At 52.7% G+C, this 16,179-nt stretch overlaps 1 non-coding gene across 1 annotated transcript; it reads left to right on the forward strand.

The window, feature by feature from the left end:
- Positions 1 to 490: 490 nt before the first annotated feature.
- Positions 491 to 563, forward strand: TRNAR-GCG. The gene has a single exon. It is a non-coding gene; the product is annotated as a tRNA-Arg (tRNA).
- Positions 564 to 16,179: the final 15,616 nt, after the last annotated feature.

The following is a 16,179-nucleotide window of genomic DNA, read 5'->3' on the forward strand; positions in this document are numbered from 1 at the left end:
GGGGCTGGGCACCGGGGCTGCTGCAAAGGCAGGTCAAGGCAAGGGGGCAGGAGCAGAGCTGCCCCGGGGCTCATTCCCAAGCCCGCCCTGATGCTGAGCCGCTAGTGAAGGGCTGAAGGGACTATATAGAGCAGCGGTTCTCAACCTGTGGGTCACGACCCCTATAGGGGTCGAACGACCCTTTCACAGGGGTCGCCTAAGACCATCCTGCATACCAGATATTTACATGACGATTCATCACAGTAGCCACATGACAGTGATGAAGTAGCAACGAAAATAATTTTATGGTTGGGTCACAACATGAGGAGCTGTATTTAAAGGACCAGAAGGTTGAGAACCACTGATATAGATGAACCCCAGGGGCCACCCCTAACCACGTGAGTCAGACCCACCAAGCCAGCAAGGCCATGGCCTCATCACAGCAGACTGCTGGAAGCCGGGTGGGGACAGAGCTAACCCTGCCACTGGGCAGAGGAGGGGTCCAGCCCTGGCCAGTGTGGCTCAGTGGATAGAGCATTGGCCTGCGGACCGAAGGGTCCCCGGTTCGATTCCGGTCAAGGGCACGTACCTCAGTTGCAGGCTCCTCCCTGGCCCAGACCCTGGTTGGGGGGTGGCAGGAGGCAACCAATCAATGTGTCTTTCTCACATTGATTTTTCTCTCTGTCTTTCCCTCTCTCTTCCACTCTCCCTAAAAATCAATGGGAAAATATCCTTGTAAGGATTAAGAAAAAAGAGGAGGGGCCCAGGCTGAGCCTCCAGGGAGCAGAGGGGCCAGTGGGAAAGGACCTGCCACAGCCACTCGGGCTGCTGAGCCGCCTGAAGTGCAACTTCAGAAGTAACGCCTCACCCAGGCCACTGGCCCTGACCCCTGACCCCTGACTGGAACAGCGGCTCTTTGATGGGGTCTTGGGAACAGCGGGAGGAGCAAGGCCATGGGACATGCGTTTTCCCTCCGCTGTCTACCCACTCCCAGGTGCTCGCGGCCTGCAAAGCCGCCGGCAGAAAACACAGCCATGAGTTTCTCTTGAATGATTTTCAATGGTTCTCGTCCTGTCCACGGGGGGACATCACGTATTGAAAACCCAGCAAACGCATAGCCCACTGAGGCTGCTGAAGGGCAGACAGCGTGGCCACTGGCGGTTTGGTCAAACCGCGGGGGGTCCTGGGAGAGAAGCAGGCTCCCCAGGCCGAGGCGGGGGTGAGCCCGAGGCGATACCCTCTGAGAATCAGGCCAGTCTGGGCCTCCGAGTGGTCCCATTTAAGCCTTCCCGGCTCACTCATTAGTTATGCAACGAATAATCACTAAGTACTTGCTATATGTCACTCGCTCTTCTAGGCCCTGGGAAACTGTTGTGAGCAAAACAGATTCCTTCAAATCCCTGTAGCCATGGAGCTTGCATTCTTGCGGGAGAGAAAGGTAGAAAACAAATAAGCAAAACATGCAGTGTGTTTTCTGGTGGGAAGAGGGAGGGAGAGAAATAAGGCGGGGAGGGGAGCAGGAACCAGGACCAGGGGGAGGGGGCGGGGGGAGGCTGCAGGTTTCACAAGAGAGAGCAGGGATGTACTTGCTGAGGCGGCAATACTTCAACTAAGACCCTGAGGAGAGAAGGGAGGGGCCCCGTGGATAATGGGGAAGGACTAGGCCAGGGACAGCCAGTGCGAAGGCCCTGCGGTGGGAATGGCCTGGTGTATTCCAGAAACTGCGGGGGCCAGGGAGGCTGCAGTGGAGGAGGAGGAGGGACAGCTCAGGGACATGAGGAAGGCGGGCACCAGATCACACACAGCCTTCCTACAGTCCTCAGCTTCCACTCAAGCGACACAGGGAGGCTCTGGCAAATTCTGTGCCAAAAAGGACAGGATCTGACTGTGGTTTCAGGAGCCTCTCTGGCTGTTTGCAGAGTAAACTGCCGAGGGGTGAGAGCAGAAGGGGGACGCCAGCGAAGAGGCTACGCAACCAGTGCCTCTCCATCTACAAATACCGAGAACACAGGGGCAGTGAATAGAATTGCAGTCAGAACTGCTTTTAACTTCATCACAGCATTCTGCAAACCCACTTTTTATTATTCCCACTTCGAAGATAAACAGAGATGTTAAGTAACCTACTCAAGTTACCCAGTTGGTACGCACTTTGACCAGGAAAAATCTGGTGTAGATTTCCCAGGAGACTCAGCCATTGTGAAACCCAAACTTAGCCCCGGCCTGTGTGGCTCAGTGGATAGAGCATTGGCCTGTGGACGGAAGGGTCCCGGGTTCGATTCCGATCAAGGGCACATACCTTGGTTGCAGGCTCCTCCCCAGCCCAGGCCCTGGTTGGGGTGCATGCGGGAGGCAACCATCCATGTGTCTCTTTCACATTGATGTTTCTCTCTGTCTCTCTCTGCTTTCCACTCTCCCAAAAAAACCAATAGAAAAATATCCTCAGGTGAGGATTAACAACAACAAAACACCCAAATTTAGTATCTAACTCCTTTCTGCTGTTCCCTCCTTCCTCTGAGTAAAACAAAAGTGGACAAAAAGTCCTGCTTTGTCCCCCGGTCTTTGGGTCGAAGCCTGACTCCTGGGACTTCCCGTGGTCGGTGTTTCCCGCGGGAGGCAGAGCGGCCTGAGCCGGGCTGTGGAGTGGACTGGGCTGGGCTCTCTGGGCTCTGACCCCCACCCAAGGCAGGGCAGTTTCCAGAAGCACAAATCTGGGCTCTCCTTCCTGTGATAGGTTCCTTCTCCTCCTTGGCCCAGACAGTAGCAGCCGGGCCCAGGCGGCCCAGCCTCTGGACTTTTGTGGGCGGGGCCTCAGCTGAAGTTGCCAGGCACCCGGGAGCCAACCCCCTCCCAGGCTTTTGTTTTCAACTGAAGGCCAAGCGGTGAAAGGATTATTTGGGATCAGCCGTTCCCAGCGCCTGTTTTGTATACCGATGGAGGTACACAGGCCCCTATTTTTAAATAATTGTTATGTATTTTGATGTGGGAGGAAAAAGGGAACCCACGCAGCCAACCCACGACTGCTCAGGAGGAGACTAAAGTATTTAGCGTTGGTTTTCTTTTTTAAGAAAAACACACACGATTTAAATAAAAAATATTATGTTAATAATAACATAGGTGGTATAAAATACAGCGAGCATGGAGGAGGTATCGAATAATGCTGTGGTGGGTTGTCTCGGGCAGGGAGAAAATGAAAGGGAGGGCTTTTCCCCCCAGTAATCTGAAAGGTTTTTTAAAATATCCTTTTAATATACCAGAACAGGCATGCTGTAGAGCATTAGAAAATACAGACCACCAAAAATGGTAAAATGAAACCTCACCCTCTCACCCGCGCCCCAGACATCACCAGCATTAACACCTAAATGCACATCTGTCTTGGTTTTCCACTGCTGGGTAGCAAATTACCGCAAATTTAGCAGCTTAAAACACCGCCCATGTATGACCTGCCACTTCTGCCAGTCAGAAGTCCGGGTGGACTTGGTTCTCCGCTCTGGGGTCTCACAAAGTCAAAATCATGGGTTCAATCAAGCTGGGCTTTTATCTGGCGGGTTAGAGGGAGCAGCCACTCTCAAGCTCATTCAGGGTTATTGCCAGAATTCAGGTCCTTGTGGCTGTAGGACTGAGGTCTCCACTCCCTTGCTGGTCATTCTCTGAGTCGTGCACATCTTCAAGCCAGAAACAGCACATCTAACCTTCTCATGCTCCTAGTCTCTCTGACTTCTCCTTCTGCCTTCCTATTTGGCTAAGGACCAGAGAAAACTCAGCTTTTAAAGGCTCGTGTGATTACATTAGGCCCACCAGCATAATCTCCGTACCTTAAGGTCCACGGTGCCAAATCACAGGACACAATCACAGAAGTGAAATCTCACTACATTCACACGTTCCAGGATGAGGGTGTGGAATCCTGTGGCGCAATGGTTTAGAATGCTGCCTACCACTTGTATGCATGCATATAAGCATAACCAATGGACACAAGACACTGGGGGGTAGGGGAGGCCGGGGGAAGGTCAAGGGGGGGGGGACATATGTAATACTCTTTGTAATACTTTAAGCAATAAATCAAAATTTTAAAAAAAAAAGGATGCTGCCTACCATGATATTTTTCTGGATCTTTCTCTGTATATGTATGTGCCACTGTATATTTGTATTATAAGTATAACAAGCAACCTGCTTTTTCCAGTCAAGGGTCTCCATTTCACTGAACAGTCATCTCATCGAATGACCAGAACACACGCAGATTTCCTCAGTGGACCCTGTGCTGTCTTTACAAACCAGTATCCATTGCAGGCCCGACACTGTATCTGATTATGTCATTAAATATTTCCGGCTAATCCTTTTTTTAATGACCCCAATGTATTGAAGAGAGCGAGCTAGTTCTGCAAATTGCCCCGCTTCTAGATTTATCAGGCAGCTTCCGTGTGATGTCCTTTAGCTTGTTTCTCTAGCCCCCAGATCTCCTCCACATTGGAAGTTACTGGTATACAAGGTGTAGAACCAAATGTTTGACACCTGGCTCTCCAGGGAGAAAAGCCCTGGCCTGGGCATTGGCCAATTTCTGTGGTGTAAACACTGCCACCCTGGCTGATTTCAGGCTGCCAGTGTGATACCCTGAATTCAGTGTTGGAAAGAGATGCGCACCATCTGCCAACTCAAACCAGGACAAACTAGGTCCAGCGCGCAGTGCCTGATGGGTGGGATGGGGCTTTCCCAGGGCAGGAGGTGGGGGAGGCTTTCAGAAAAAAGACTTGCTGGCCGGCGTGGCTCAGGGGTTGAGCGTTGGCCAATGAACCCAGAGGTCACAGTTCAATTCCCGGTCAGGGCACATGCCTGGGTTGTGGGCTCCATCCCCAGTGGGGGCCGTGCAGGAGGCAGCCGATCCATGATTCTCTCTCATCATGGATGTTTCTCTCTCTCTCCCTCTCCCTTCCTCTCTGAGATCAATAAAATATATTTAGAAAAAGAAAAAAAGACTTGAACCTTCCCACGCTCACCTCCAAAGACAAGACGCTGTGCTCCTGGAGTGGAGTGTGGGGCCCTCTGGCCTCCCAGAGGCACATCCACGGCGAAGCCGGGCCAAAGGCCCCCAGCCCACGCGAGGCCGCCAAGAAGCAAGCATGGGAGCTAGAGCCGCCCGCACCTGGCTCCCAGGGGGGCTCACCCCACTGACTCCGGCAGGGCTGCACCTCAGTAATAACCTGCTTGATGGCCATTCCTTCATTGGCTTCCTCTCCTCCCCTCCCCCGCCTCACCTCTGCACCCCTCCCCTGGGGCTCCCTGGGGCCCCCTCCCAGATACAGGCCTGGCCCTCCCTCCTGGGTCAGCCGCTCCCGGGACCCAAGCTGAGACCAGGGCCGCAGGGGATGGGAATCGGCGTGCGGTTGTTTCAGGTTTTACATATTTCACAGAGGGATGTATTCATTCATTATTAATGCAATTAAAAAGCAATTTCAAATAATAAATTTTTAAGAGAAAAAAACGATGGCTAGCAGACCCAGAAGACTCGCGAGAGAGCCCACAGCCCAGCTCCCTGTCTCCTGGCCCCAGGAGGGAGCAGCCACTGTCCCCTGCCCCCCACACCTCTCCCTCACACCCCGAGACATGACAACGGCAGGTGATAATTTTAAGAGGAGCTGACATTTGTGGGGCAGATACTGCGCAGAATGCGTGTAGATGATCTGTTTTACATACTCAGAGCACACGCACTTATCTCCCCTTCCTCCCAGAGCCCTTTAATATGATCGCGAAGGAACAAAAAAGGTATAAACCCACAATGAGGCCGGCGGGGGGAGGGTGTGAGCAGATGAGGGATTTCAACACGTTCCTGGAAGACAGAGAGCAGAGGGAAGGGTGGTGACAGGTGACGCAGAGCAGGGCGCGCAGCTGGAATCCTCCCTGGAGGGAGGTGCGAGAAAGAGGTTCCGGGCTGAGGCCCGCCGGGGGTCCCCTGAGGGTGGGAATGGGAAATGCGGCTGGAACCCGCGAACCTGCTGGCCCCCTCTGCCACCCCACCGCTGGGGTCGGAGGGCCGGGAGCAAACTTCTGGGTTTCTTCGAGTTGACACTGGAGTTTCTGCCTGCATTTCCCAACAACCATAACAACAAAGCAGGGTCGACCGGTTTCTGAAGAAATGGGACACATTTCTTCTCTTTCTTTTTTTCAAACATTTGTATTGATTTCAGAGAGGAAGGGAGAGGAAGAGAGTCATTGATCGGCGGCCTCCTGCACGCCCCACACTGGGGATGGAGCCTGCAACCCTGGCCTGTGCCCTTGACCGGAATCAAACCCGGGACCTTAGTTCACAGGCCGACGCTCTATCCACTGAGCCACACCGGCCAAGGCTGGAACACATTTCTGAGAAGGGGAGCAGCTTGTGTATATACCAGTGCCTTAGAAGGAAGCCCCCCATGATCCATCACTTGGGAGACCCCAACTGCCCTCCTGTTCCCCTTAAGTGGAGCTCACTCACCAACAATCCCCACCCTTGCGCACAACGCTGATGGCCCATGTGCCCCGGCCACGTGGGAGAGATGCGCTCTGTGGTTGCTCATCTGCACCCCCGAGAGGAAGACAAAGGACAGGAAAACGGACCCTGGAGGAAACAGAGAAGCTACTGCCTCCGTACAGCAATGGGCAGTGCTACCCATCAGAGAAAATAAGAGCACTTGGAAATTAAAAATATGGGGACAGGATCAAAGAAATCGATTGAAGGCCTGAGAGAAAAAAGTCAAGAGACTCTTCCAGAGCATGGACCCTAACAGGAGAGACAGAAAACGTAAGAGAACAGACTCGGAGCATCCGTAGGGAGGCTCAGCAGGTGAGGAGCAACAGGGTTTGGGAGAGAGGGCAGAGGGAAAGGCCTGCAGCCCTCCCAGCCGAGTGGCTCAGGACCCGGCTGAAGAGGCAGGCCCGGTGCGGCTGGTGTGGCCCGCCCCCTGCACGCCAGGCCTTCGTGTTCTGTGTGTTCTCTGTCCATTTCCCTTCCGTGTTTGGGGCTAGTGTTCCGTGGGTGCCATTTCTGTTTGAACAGCAGAGAAACGGCCAGGCTGGTTCCCACAGGCTTACACCAGTTTCTGTCCCACCCGCAGTGTATGCGCGTTCCAATTCCCTTTGGGTTTTTTATTTTATAACTAGAGGCCCGATGCACAAAATTTGTGCAAGGGTAGGCCTTCCTTCCCCTGGCTGCTGGCTTCACCATCCTGGCCCCACCCCCCGCCCGCACCCGCCTTGGCGCTGCCCATGTCCCCCACCACACACCCCCGGCTCCCCAGGTCCACGGAGCCCCCTGATTGATCGCCCCGCCTGCCGGTGGCCTGGGCCTCCCTCTGCAGGGCGATCGTGGGGCAATGGCGGGGCAATGGTGGGCCTGGCGCTAGTGCGTGTCATAGCGTGGTTGTCAGGACGGTAGTCCTGCTGTTCGGCCGTTTGGTCGATTTGCATATTACGCTTTTATTAGTATAGATTTGCGGTAAAATACACATAACATAAAGTTTATCATTTTAACCATTTTAAGCATACAGTTAATTCAGTGGCACCAAGTCCACAGACAACATTGTGTCACCATCACCACTATCTATTCCCAGACATGTAGGGGGAGGGGGCCCCACTGAGGACGAGTGCGGGGGTATCAGTGCACCTCTGGGAGGACAAGGTCACACTGCTCACTGCTCATGCCACCAAGGGACGGTGTCTCCAGAGCTGGACCCTCGAGGCCCTAGGTGTTTGCAAAAGACACAAAGGCCGCATAGCACATGATCCCAATGTCCCCAACGGGCGCATCTATGGATCAGAAAGTAGGGTAGTGGTTAGCTGGGGGAGTGACTGCTAATGGCTGCATTTCTCTGCGAATGTCCTCAAAGCCATTCAGGTGCCTGGTATGTGAGTCATATGTCAATAAAGCTGTGCGGACGTGTGGAAGGAACACAGGCTTCCCACCGAGATGGGAGCTGGGGCCGGGTGACCTCTCCCAGTCCCGGGCTTGGAAACGTCCCGCTGCCTCCCGCTCAGAGCCGGCCCCAGAGAGCAGCCCCGGCCTTGCTCCCCGCTCCCGGCGCCTGCTCGTGGCCAAGCCGGAAGCTTCGGGCCCGCATCACAGCGGCAGCCTCGCCCCGGGTTGGTTGGTTTTTCCAGGACAGAGACGTGTTTTATGGAGAAATAAAATGCACAATAAGGAAAAGGGGGAGGGGAGTGTTTGCACGGGCTCACATTTTATCCAGAGGGGCGGTGGTTTGGCATCCCTGGCGCGAATAGGAAATTATTACACAAGAATTGACTCTCCGTGTCGCCACTGCTCCCTGGGATGGTTGCTCCTATAACTTATGGAGACAGCTGAGCGTTTGTATTCAAGTGATCACATAAATTAACATCCACACGGGAACGGCGCGGGGAGCAGGCCTGGGTGAGGAAGGCATTCCTGGTCATGATCCTTGCACCTGGAGGAAAACGCCCAGCGCGGCCCTGAGCCAGCGCAGGTCTGGAATGTTCTAGTCATGGTTCACGAGGGTCTGAAGTCAAATACGACACGCAGAGCGTCCCCTTTAAAGCGGCGAGGAGCCATGTGCTGTGCTCAGCTGTGATGTCATCAGAGGAAATGAAGGGAACTGCTTTTCTGGGGAAAAAGATTTTTAAATAAATAAATCAAAAAGCATGCGCCTTAAAATGTAATGTTTTGCTCCTCGGGGATGGGTTTAGCCCAAAGTTCTAATTATACGTGTGGCAGTAAAGGCCTCCCAGGCTTCATGCTTGCCAAGAGCTTTTATTTTGCTACGTGACAGGAGACAAAATTATTCCTTTCTCCGTACGAGAGTGCCAACGCCATGCCAAAGGCTCCACGGGGGTGGTGGCAGCCCCAGCAGGAATTAATGTGCGGATCGTGGATCACGCAGCCCAGGCCACAGCCGCAGCGGCCCGGCTGCCCCCGCCGGGCCCCAGGGAGCCAGGGGGGCTGGGGGCCCTGCAGAAAGCGGTGTTCGAGAAACATCTGCTGAATGAAAACACAGGAAGAGGGGCAGAGGCGCACAGAACGACTCCCACCTTCCTGACTCACCGACTCCCGCATGCATTCATGCACGTGTTCATTCATTCATTCATTCGATCAATGTCTCTCCCGTCTCCTGGCGGTGGCCAAGCCCCGCGCATCTGCGGAGGGACCAGGGGAGTCCGCCAGCGGAGCTTTCTCACGTGGCGCACATTTAATTCCATTCAATTCATTCTGGGGCTTTTCAGCACCGGGGAGATTTATCACCTTTTCAGGTGATGGATGACACACGTGTGCGCAGTGGAAGAGGAGAGATAGGGGCGGCCCGGCGGGTCCGGCCACTTCCCCCTCCCTCCCGTCACAGGCCCTCCCTCACCCATGGGAGCAGCCGCGGGGCTGGCTGAATTTAAAAATCTAACGTTTGAGGGCTTCTTTTCTACAGTAAGAGCTGCACAAACGTAGGATGGTACAGTTCACACATGCACACGCACACGCACACACACATGCTCACACACACCCTTGGTTCCATATCCACCCCCATCTCACAAACTCTCAGTTTGCCTTGACAAGGATGACAGCAGACTTCTGAGAAACCTCGAGAAAGACTCTTCTATGGCTTCAATGGCAAGGACTTGGCCCTCAGCAGTAGTGATGTGCTGGTAAGTGACGGGGAGTGGGGGGGGGGGGATCCCTGTTAGCAGGTTTGCCGATTCCTGTGATATAAATCCCCCCACCATGGCCGACTCCAAGCCACCAAGTTGAGATCACGGACTGCAGAGGTGGCAAGAGGTGTGTGTCCCCGGTTCTCATGGCTGCCAGCGCTGGCCCCTTAACCTTCGGAAGCAGGCCTGGTCTCGTCCCCTGCCCCACGCTGACTCTGAGATATGGGAACACACTTGTAGGGAGCGGCTATAGGGCCAAGCCTCGGACTGACCTGTGGCAGGGCCACAAACAAGTCCCAGCCTGGAGGGCAGAGCTAATGGGCTGTGGGAGGTGCAGCAAGTGCTGCCCAAACAAGGTGAAACTCCCAAGAACTTTGTAAACATGTTGACTGCTTCCCTTGTTTTGCCGTGTGCTCCGACTATAAAATAAAGCTCCGGCTTGCAGCTGGGTCTCTGTGTCGGGAGACCCCACCCTGGCCCCAGCTGTATTCTTGTCTGTCTGCTTTAATCCGTCACCGCCCCCTCCTCAGGCTCACGGAACCTGGCCGCCTGGCACCCCTGGAATCTGTTCCCATGAGACGCAGAGAGGAAAACCTGGCAACACCCCAGCCAAACCGCAGCTGCCATGCGACCCGGGTCCCAGCATCCCCTCACTGAGGACCGGCAACAGCCCCACCCAGTCCCGCTTCCTTCTAGCTCAGTGGTTCCCAGTGTGGGACACGCCCCACAGGGGGGCAATTTGATGTTTAAGGGGGCAATTCGAGAAAGTTATTAACAGTGAATTTTTTGCATTTCTTATGTTTCTAGGGGTCTCATCTACAGTAGATACATACATATTATGACATGTTTATGCCTTTCAGTTCTCTATGTTTTGAAACTTTATTTACTATTTGTTCTATCACTTCACATTATTTTTTAACAATTCCTTAGTGATTGCTTCCTCAGTCCTTCCACTGTCCTTTCATTCTTTTATTTTTCTCTTTCACGGATGCCATGTTCTTTGGAAGCTTGTTGAGACCAAGTTCATCGGTTAACTGCCACACGTCCAAAACGGAAACCATGCCCATTTCTTCCATGTGCGCTGGAATATTTACGAATTTAAGTCACCGTAATTTTCTTTACAAACCCAGAGATGTCACCAACAAGTCTGCTTTTAAAACTGGGCGGCCAGAGTTGATGTGCGAGGTTGGCGGCTCTAGACGCGTGGCGTGTGGGGAAGGTCCGCTGCTGCGTCTATAGACGCTGATGGCGTACACTGGGTTAATGGCCTTTTAGGCTTCCTCCACATGAATAGGTGCTCACTTTTTTAATAAGAATTATATGTCGGGGGGGGGGGAACATCAGGATTTTAGAGATGCTTAGGTGGGGCGTGGCCAAAAAACAAGCTTGGGAACTAGGTCACTCCCCGCCTCTGGCTTCAGGCCTTAGTGGCTGGGCCCTCAGTCTCTGCTTATGCACCATGTGCACTGCGGTGGACTGTACCATTGCTCAGCAAGTATGCACTCCCACCCTGGCTGGTGTGGCTCAGTGGATAGAGCGTCGTCCTGCAGACTGAAGGGTCCCAGGTTCAATTCGGTTAAGAGCACATGCCCGGTTTGCAGGCTCCATCCCCAGTGGGGGGGCATGCAGGAGGCAGCCGATCCATGATTCTCCCTCACCATTGATGTTTCTCTCTCTCCCTCTCCCTTCTTCTCTGAAATCAATAAAAACATATTTTTTAAAAATAGTTCCCAATTATTTTATATATATATTCCCCCACCTCACTCCAGTGCCTCCAGAGAGGGGTATCTCCCACGCCACTGATGTTGGCTTCAGCCATGTGACTCACTTTGCTCCATGGAATATAAGCGAACATGATACAGAGGTTTTAAATGTGATCACTTGGTTCGGCCGGCCTCCCACACTCCCACCACCACTCTGAGAACATGCCTCCGGGCAGCTGCTGCTGCTTCAACCCAGGCCCCTGAAGTGAGAGCTGCGTGGAGCTGACCTACATTCAAAACCCCTAGCCTGGAGCAGAGAAGCCACACCAGCCATGGGTGAGAAATCCACGTCTGCGGTAAGCCACAGGGATTTGGGGTCATTTGTTATGCAGCTGTATTACAGCAATAGCCATTACATCCACTCCCGCTTGTTTCAACAGAGAGCCTTTATCACGTTGTTTCTGCAGAAGATGTGGCTTCCCACCAATACAGTGTCAGAGGCCTTCCAAACCTCCCAGTACCAAACGGACATAGGCATGCTTTTGGCCACCTGTGATCCCAAACACATGTGACTTCCTAAACTGGGAAAGGAGTTTGCTTTATTCTTTTTCTCTAGCGATGACTCTTTTGCAAAGTATCTACTATATACCACACACCGTGTGCCACACCTGGAACGCATAATCAAGAAGTTACAGTTACATTTGGGAAAGCCCAAACACAAAAAGGTTAACGTTTTAGCCCAGCCGGCGTGGCTCAGTGGTTGAGCAATGACCTATGAACCAGGAGGTCACGGTTCAATTCATGATCAGGGAATTGGTTCCCAGTGGGAAGAGTGCAAAAGGCAGCCGATCAATGATTCTCTCTCACCATTGATGTTTCTATGCCTCTCTCCCTCTCCCTACCTCTCTGAAACTCATAAAAATATCTTTTTTAAAAGGTTAACATTTTAAAGTCCCAGCGAATGACACAGATAGAGTGCAGGGAAGTCAAGAGGGAGGGAACGATCACCTTGAGGATTGGAGTAAGGAGTAGTGGCAACCGAGAAAGGCTTCACCGAAAAGGCAAACTGGGCTCCATCTTAATGGAAGAGTTGGTCTGACGTGCAGCCTGGGACTCGGCCTTCCAGGCAGGCCAGCAGGAGTTTACGCATGCTCACAGAAGGTGTGAGGGACAGGGTCCAGAACACAGCATTTAGAGGGGCTGGTGAGCTCAGTCAGCTCAAGGTCAAGAGACAGGATCGTCACTGTACCCGATGTGAAGGCTTATTAGCGACAGTCATCATGACAGTGTGGTCCAGATGGAAGGACAGACACATACACCAGTGCTGGAAAGAATGCAGAACCCAAAAATACACCCGCTTTCAGCTGCTGAAGTTGTCTGCATTCTCATGTCAAAACGGCACGCTCCTGGCCATTCTCTAGGCAGTCCACCTGGCCCTCCTGTAGATGTTATAAACAGGTTCCATTTACTTCTGGTTTTGTTGTTGTTTATATTTTTCTTTTGTTTCTGTCTTTAACTCTCACCCATCCAGAATTTCTTTTTTGGCAGGGTCTGGTGTGATCCAAATCCAAATTCCTCTCCCGAGCAGTAACGTGTGCTAATGGCGTTTATTAAATAATCATTCCTTCAGCTACTATTTGTAGCTTGTCATGAAATAAGTCCTCATCGCGTTTTAAATCTCTTTCTAGACTCTTCTATTGAGCTGCTCGTTTCTTTGTTTCAGGGACAATTACACGGGATCTCGGTTATCAGAGCAGCACATTCACCTCTTGACATTTGCAGGAAATTTTAAAAAAGACTCAGGAAAGAACCATTAGAGTCTTCAAGTATAACAAAGCAGCCTTCCTATATCCGGGGTCAGGCCGGGGGAATGTGGGAAATTTCGAAGGTGGAGCGGACCTATAGGTCGGGAGACTTGGTCTGAAATGGTACGGCCTGCACAGGGGTAGAGATGACAGAAAAGGCTACAAAGCTACACTTATAAAACCAGTGGTCTGAATAAGGGGTTTATGTTTCTCTTGTAACCAGAGGAACATACAGAATCCAGGACAAGTTATCCAGGACACAGACCCTTTCTATCTTCTTGCTCTGCTATTCACTGCCTGTGGGTTTCACCCTCATGGTACCAAGATGGCCGCTGCACCTCCAGGCACAGCGTCCGTGTTCTCTACAGGAAGTAGATGGGGTTAAAGGTCTTCCCCATTCAAGGTTTTGTCTTCTTTGGGAGTCACATGGCCATTGCTAATCCTCAGGGCGCCCGGCATTGGGCAATTTCACTATCTCGCCTCTGTGGTAGAGAATGAGAAAGTGGAAGGGAGTTGAAATGGGTACAAGACTAGCTAGAGCAAGCATGTCAAACTCATGGCCCGCGGGCCGCATGCCTCATTTACTAGCATGCAGCCCGCTGGCCACAAGTTTGACATGCTTGAGCTGGAGCATTTGCCTGACAGCAGGTCTCTTATCTCCTGGTCCAGGGCTCGACAGGGCTGGCTGCGTGGGGGAGAGAAGGCCACACACACTTATGTAGGCCAGAGCCGGGAAGATGGCCACCTCTTTCTCAAATATTGATAAGGCTTGTGAAACACGTGGGGCTCAGGACGGCTCAAAAGAAGGGAGACAAAGCATCGATGTCTGGGAGACAAGAGGAAGGAAGTAATGTACTTCGTGCAACAACAAACAATTACCAGGTACTTACCACTGTCTGCTAAGGCCTGGGCAGTGTCTTTGAAGTCAAATATAGAAAATCAGATTAAGGGAATGGATGGGAGTTAAGAAAATGTCCTTGGAATGAGAGCAAGGAAATCAGCAGGCTCCGCCACAAAGGAAAGCAGACAGTCTCCCCTGGCACCCGCCCCGGCGCACTGGGTTCCCTTCTGGGCGGGTCCTTTGGAAAGATGTAAAGAGGCCACAAAAAGAAAGTGAAAATGATGACAAAGCTGGCTTCCCATCCCCCACCCTGGTCCCATGCCTCCTGGATCTAACTCCTCTCAGCCTGTCTGGGGTAGTGACCGCCATTGGTAAATCAAGACTCTCTCAACTGCAAGTGACAGAAAACCCAGGTCAAAGGGATTTAAGCAAAGAAAGGGCATTTGCTGGCACGCATAACTGAATAGCCTGGGGCAGGGACAGCTTCAGGTTCAATGGGATCCAGGAGCTCAAACAATGGAGACTCTGTCACCGGGCTCTGCTCTGTCTTTGCTGGCTCCGTTCTCAGGCTGCCACCCAGCCCAGGCCTGTAGCCTATCTTGTTGGTAACCTCAGTAGAAAGCACGATTCTCCCACCAGAAGCAGCAAGTTCTGAAATTGTCTCTCTGAGACCCACTATGGTCACAGACCTATCTCTGAAGCAACCCCCGTGGCCAAAGGGGGGGAGGGGCAGGCCCAAACGTTCCAGTCATCCCGCTTCTGCAGCCGGGAGATAAAGTGAGTCCCCTCCCACAGAGCACCCAGACTGAGCTCAGAGAGGAGTGGTTCCCCCAAACACAGTGTGGGTTCCGAATCTAGAAGGGGGAGCAAATGTTGGATAGGCAAAGCCAAAACTGTCACCCATAGTGTTCTGAGGAGCTGCCCCAAAAGCCATAAATACCAAAACCATCCCAATCCATCAAAAACTGCCTTTTCCCTCTCTCCAAGTCTCATTAAAGAAATTGTGGGAATGTGTGAGCTGAAAAGGCCCTTTGAGACCATTTACACCCCACCCCCCGCCCAGGGCACAGAGAGGGGAGGAGGCCTGCCCGAGCGGGTAGGGCTAGATCAGCTACTGAACAGAAGGAGCAAACACCTACAAAGGTCCCGTCGGCATTCTTTCCCCTCCTCCTGCAGCCTCTCTGGGGCTGGTGCATAAAGGGCTAAAGGAACCTGGAAAATGTCCCTAGAAACTCGAACAGGTCTGGCCAGCCGACCGCGAGAGCTCAATGAATTTCTTTCGGGGGAAAATGTCGTCTTGTCCTGAAGGAGGCCAGGCTGCTTAAACGGCTAGGATGTCTGGGGTCCTCAGGCCTGGATCAGGGCCAGTGAGGCCTAGGGACATGCTGACTTGGGCAATAGCGGGGAGGTCCTGGGCTGAAGGGAAGTCAGGCAACAGACACCAATAAAAAAAGTTGTCTGGTCCCTAGCTGGTGTGGCTCAGTGGATAGAGCGTCGGCCTGCAGACTCAAGGGTCCCAGGTTCGATTCCGGTCAAGGGCACATGCCCGGGTTGCAGGCTCGATCCCCAGTGTGGAGCGTGCAGGAGGCAGCCGATCCATGATTCTCTCTCATCATTGGTGTTTTATATATTTTTTAAAAAGGTTGTCTGAAGGAGTTCCAAGAAACCACACACCTCCCTCTGCTCCCAATAGCCAGGTGTCTTATCAGAGAACCTCAAAGGCCCTCCACTCGGACCTGCTCCCAGTGAGATACGCCTCCCCTGCCCCCCAGGAGGGCAGGTGTCCCGCTCCCGTTGTCACCAAAAGGGGAAACCTGGCCCTCACCTGGCCTCCCTTTGATCTTTCTCTTCCCTGTCAACACCGGCCTGGCGGTACCATTTCTCAGAAACTCGGGGACACACTTAGCAAGTTTATCTGGGCCATATAGCAGGTCAGGGAGGCAAGCTGTCAGAGGCTGTGTGTGTTGCAATGCTCTCTCCCATAGGCGGCCTCTCTCTCTCCTTATCTTTTCTTACAGGACTCAAGTGGGAACACCAAATGGCCTCAGCCCCTCAGGAATTTGCAAGGATTATCATGATTACTTGCGCAAGGCTTTTCTGAAACTCCCAGCCGAGCGGGAGAGAGAAAGAAACTTCTGAAGCGATACCCTGCCAGGGACTGGTTAGATAAGTGTGGGGCCGCAGCATTAACTCTTTCCAGGCCGAGATAACACGGAGG

The sequence above is a fragment of the Myotis lucifugus genome, unplaced genomic scaffold (assembly GCF_000147115.1).
Source record: "Myotis lucifugus unplaced genomic scaffold, Myoluc2.0 scaffold_76, whole genome shotgun sequence".
NCBI lineage: Eukaryota > Metazoa > Chordata > Mammalia > Chiroptera > Vespertilionidae > Myotis > Myotis lucifugus.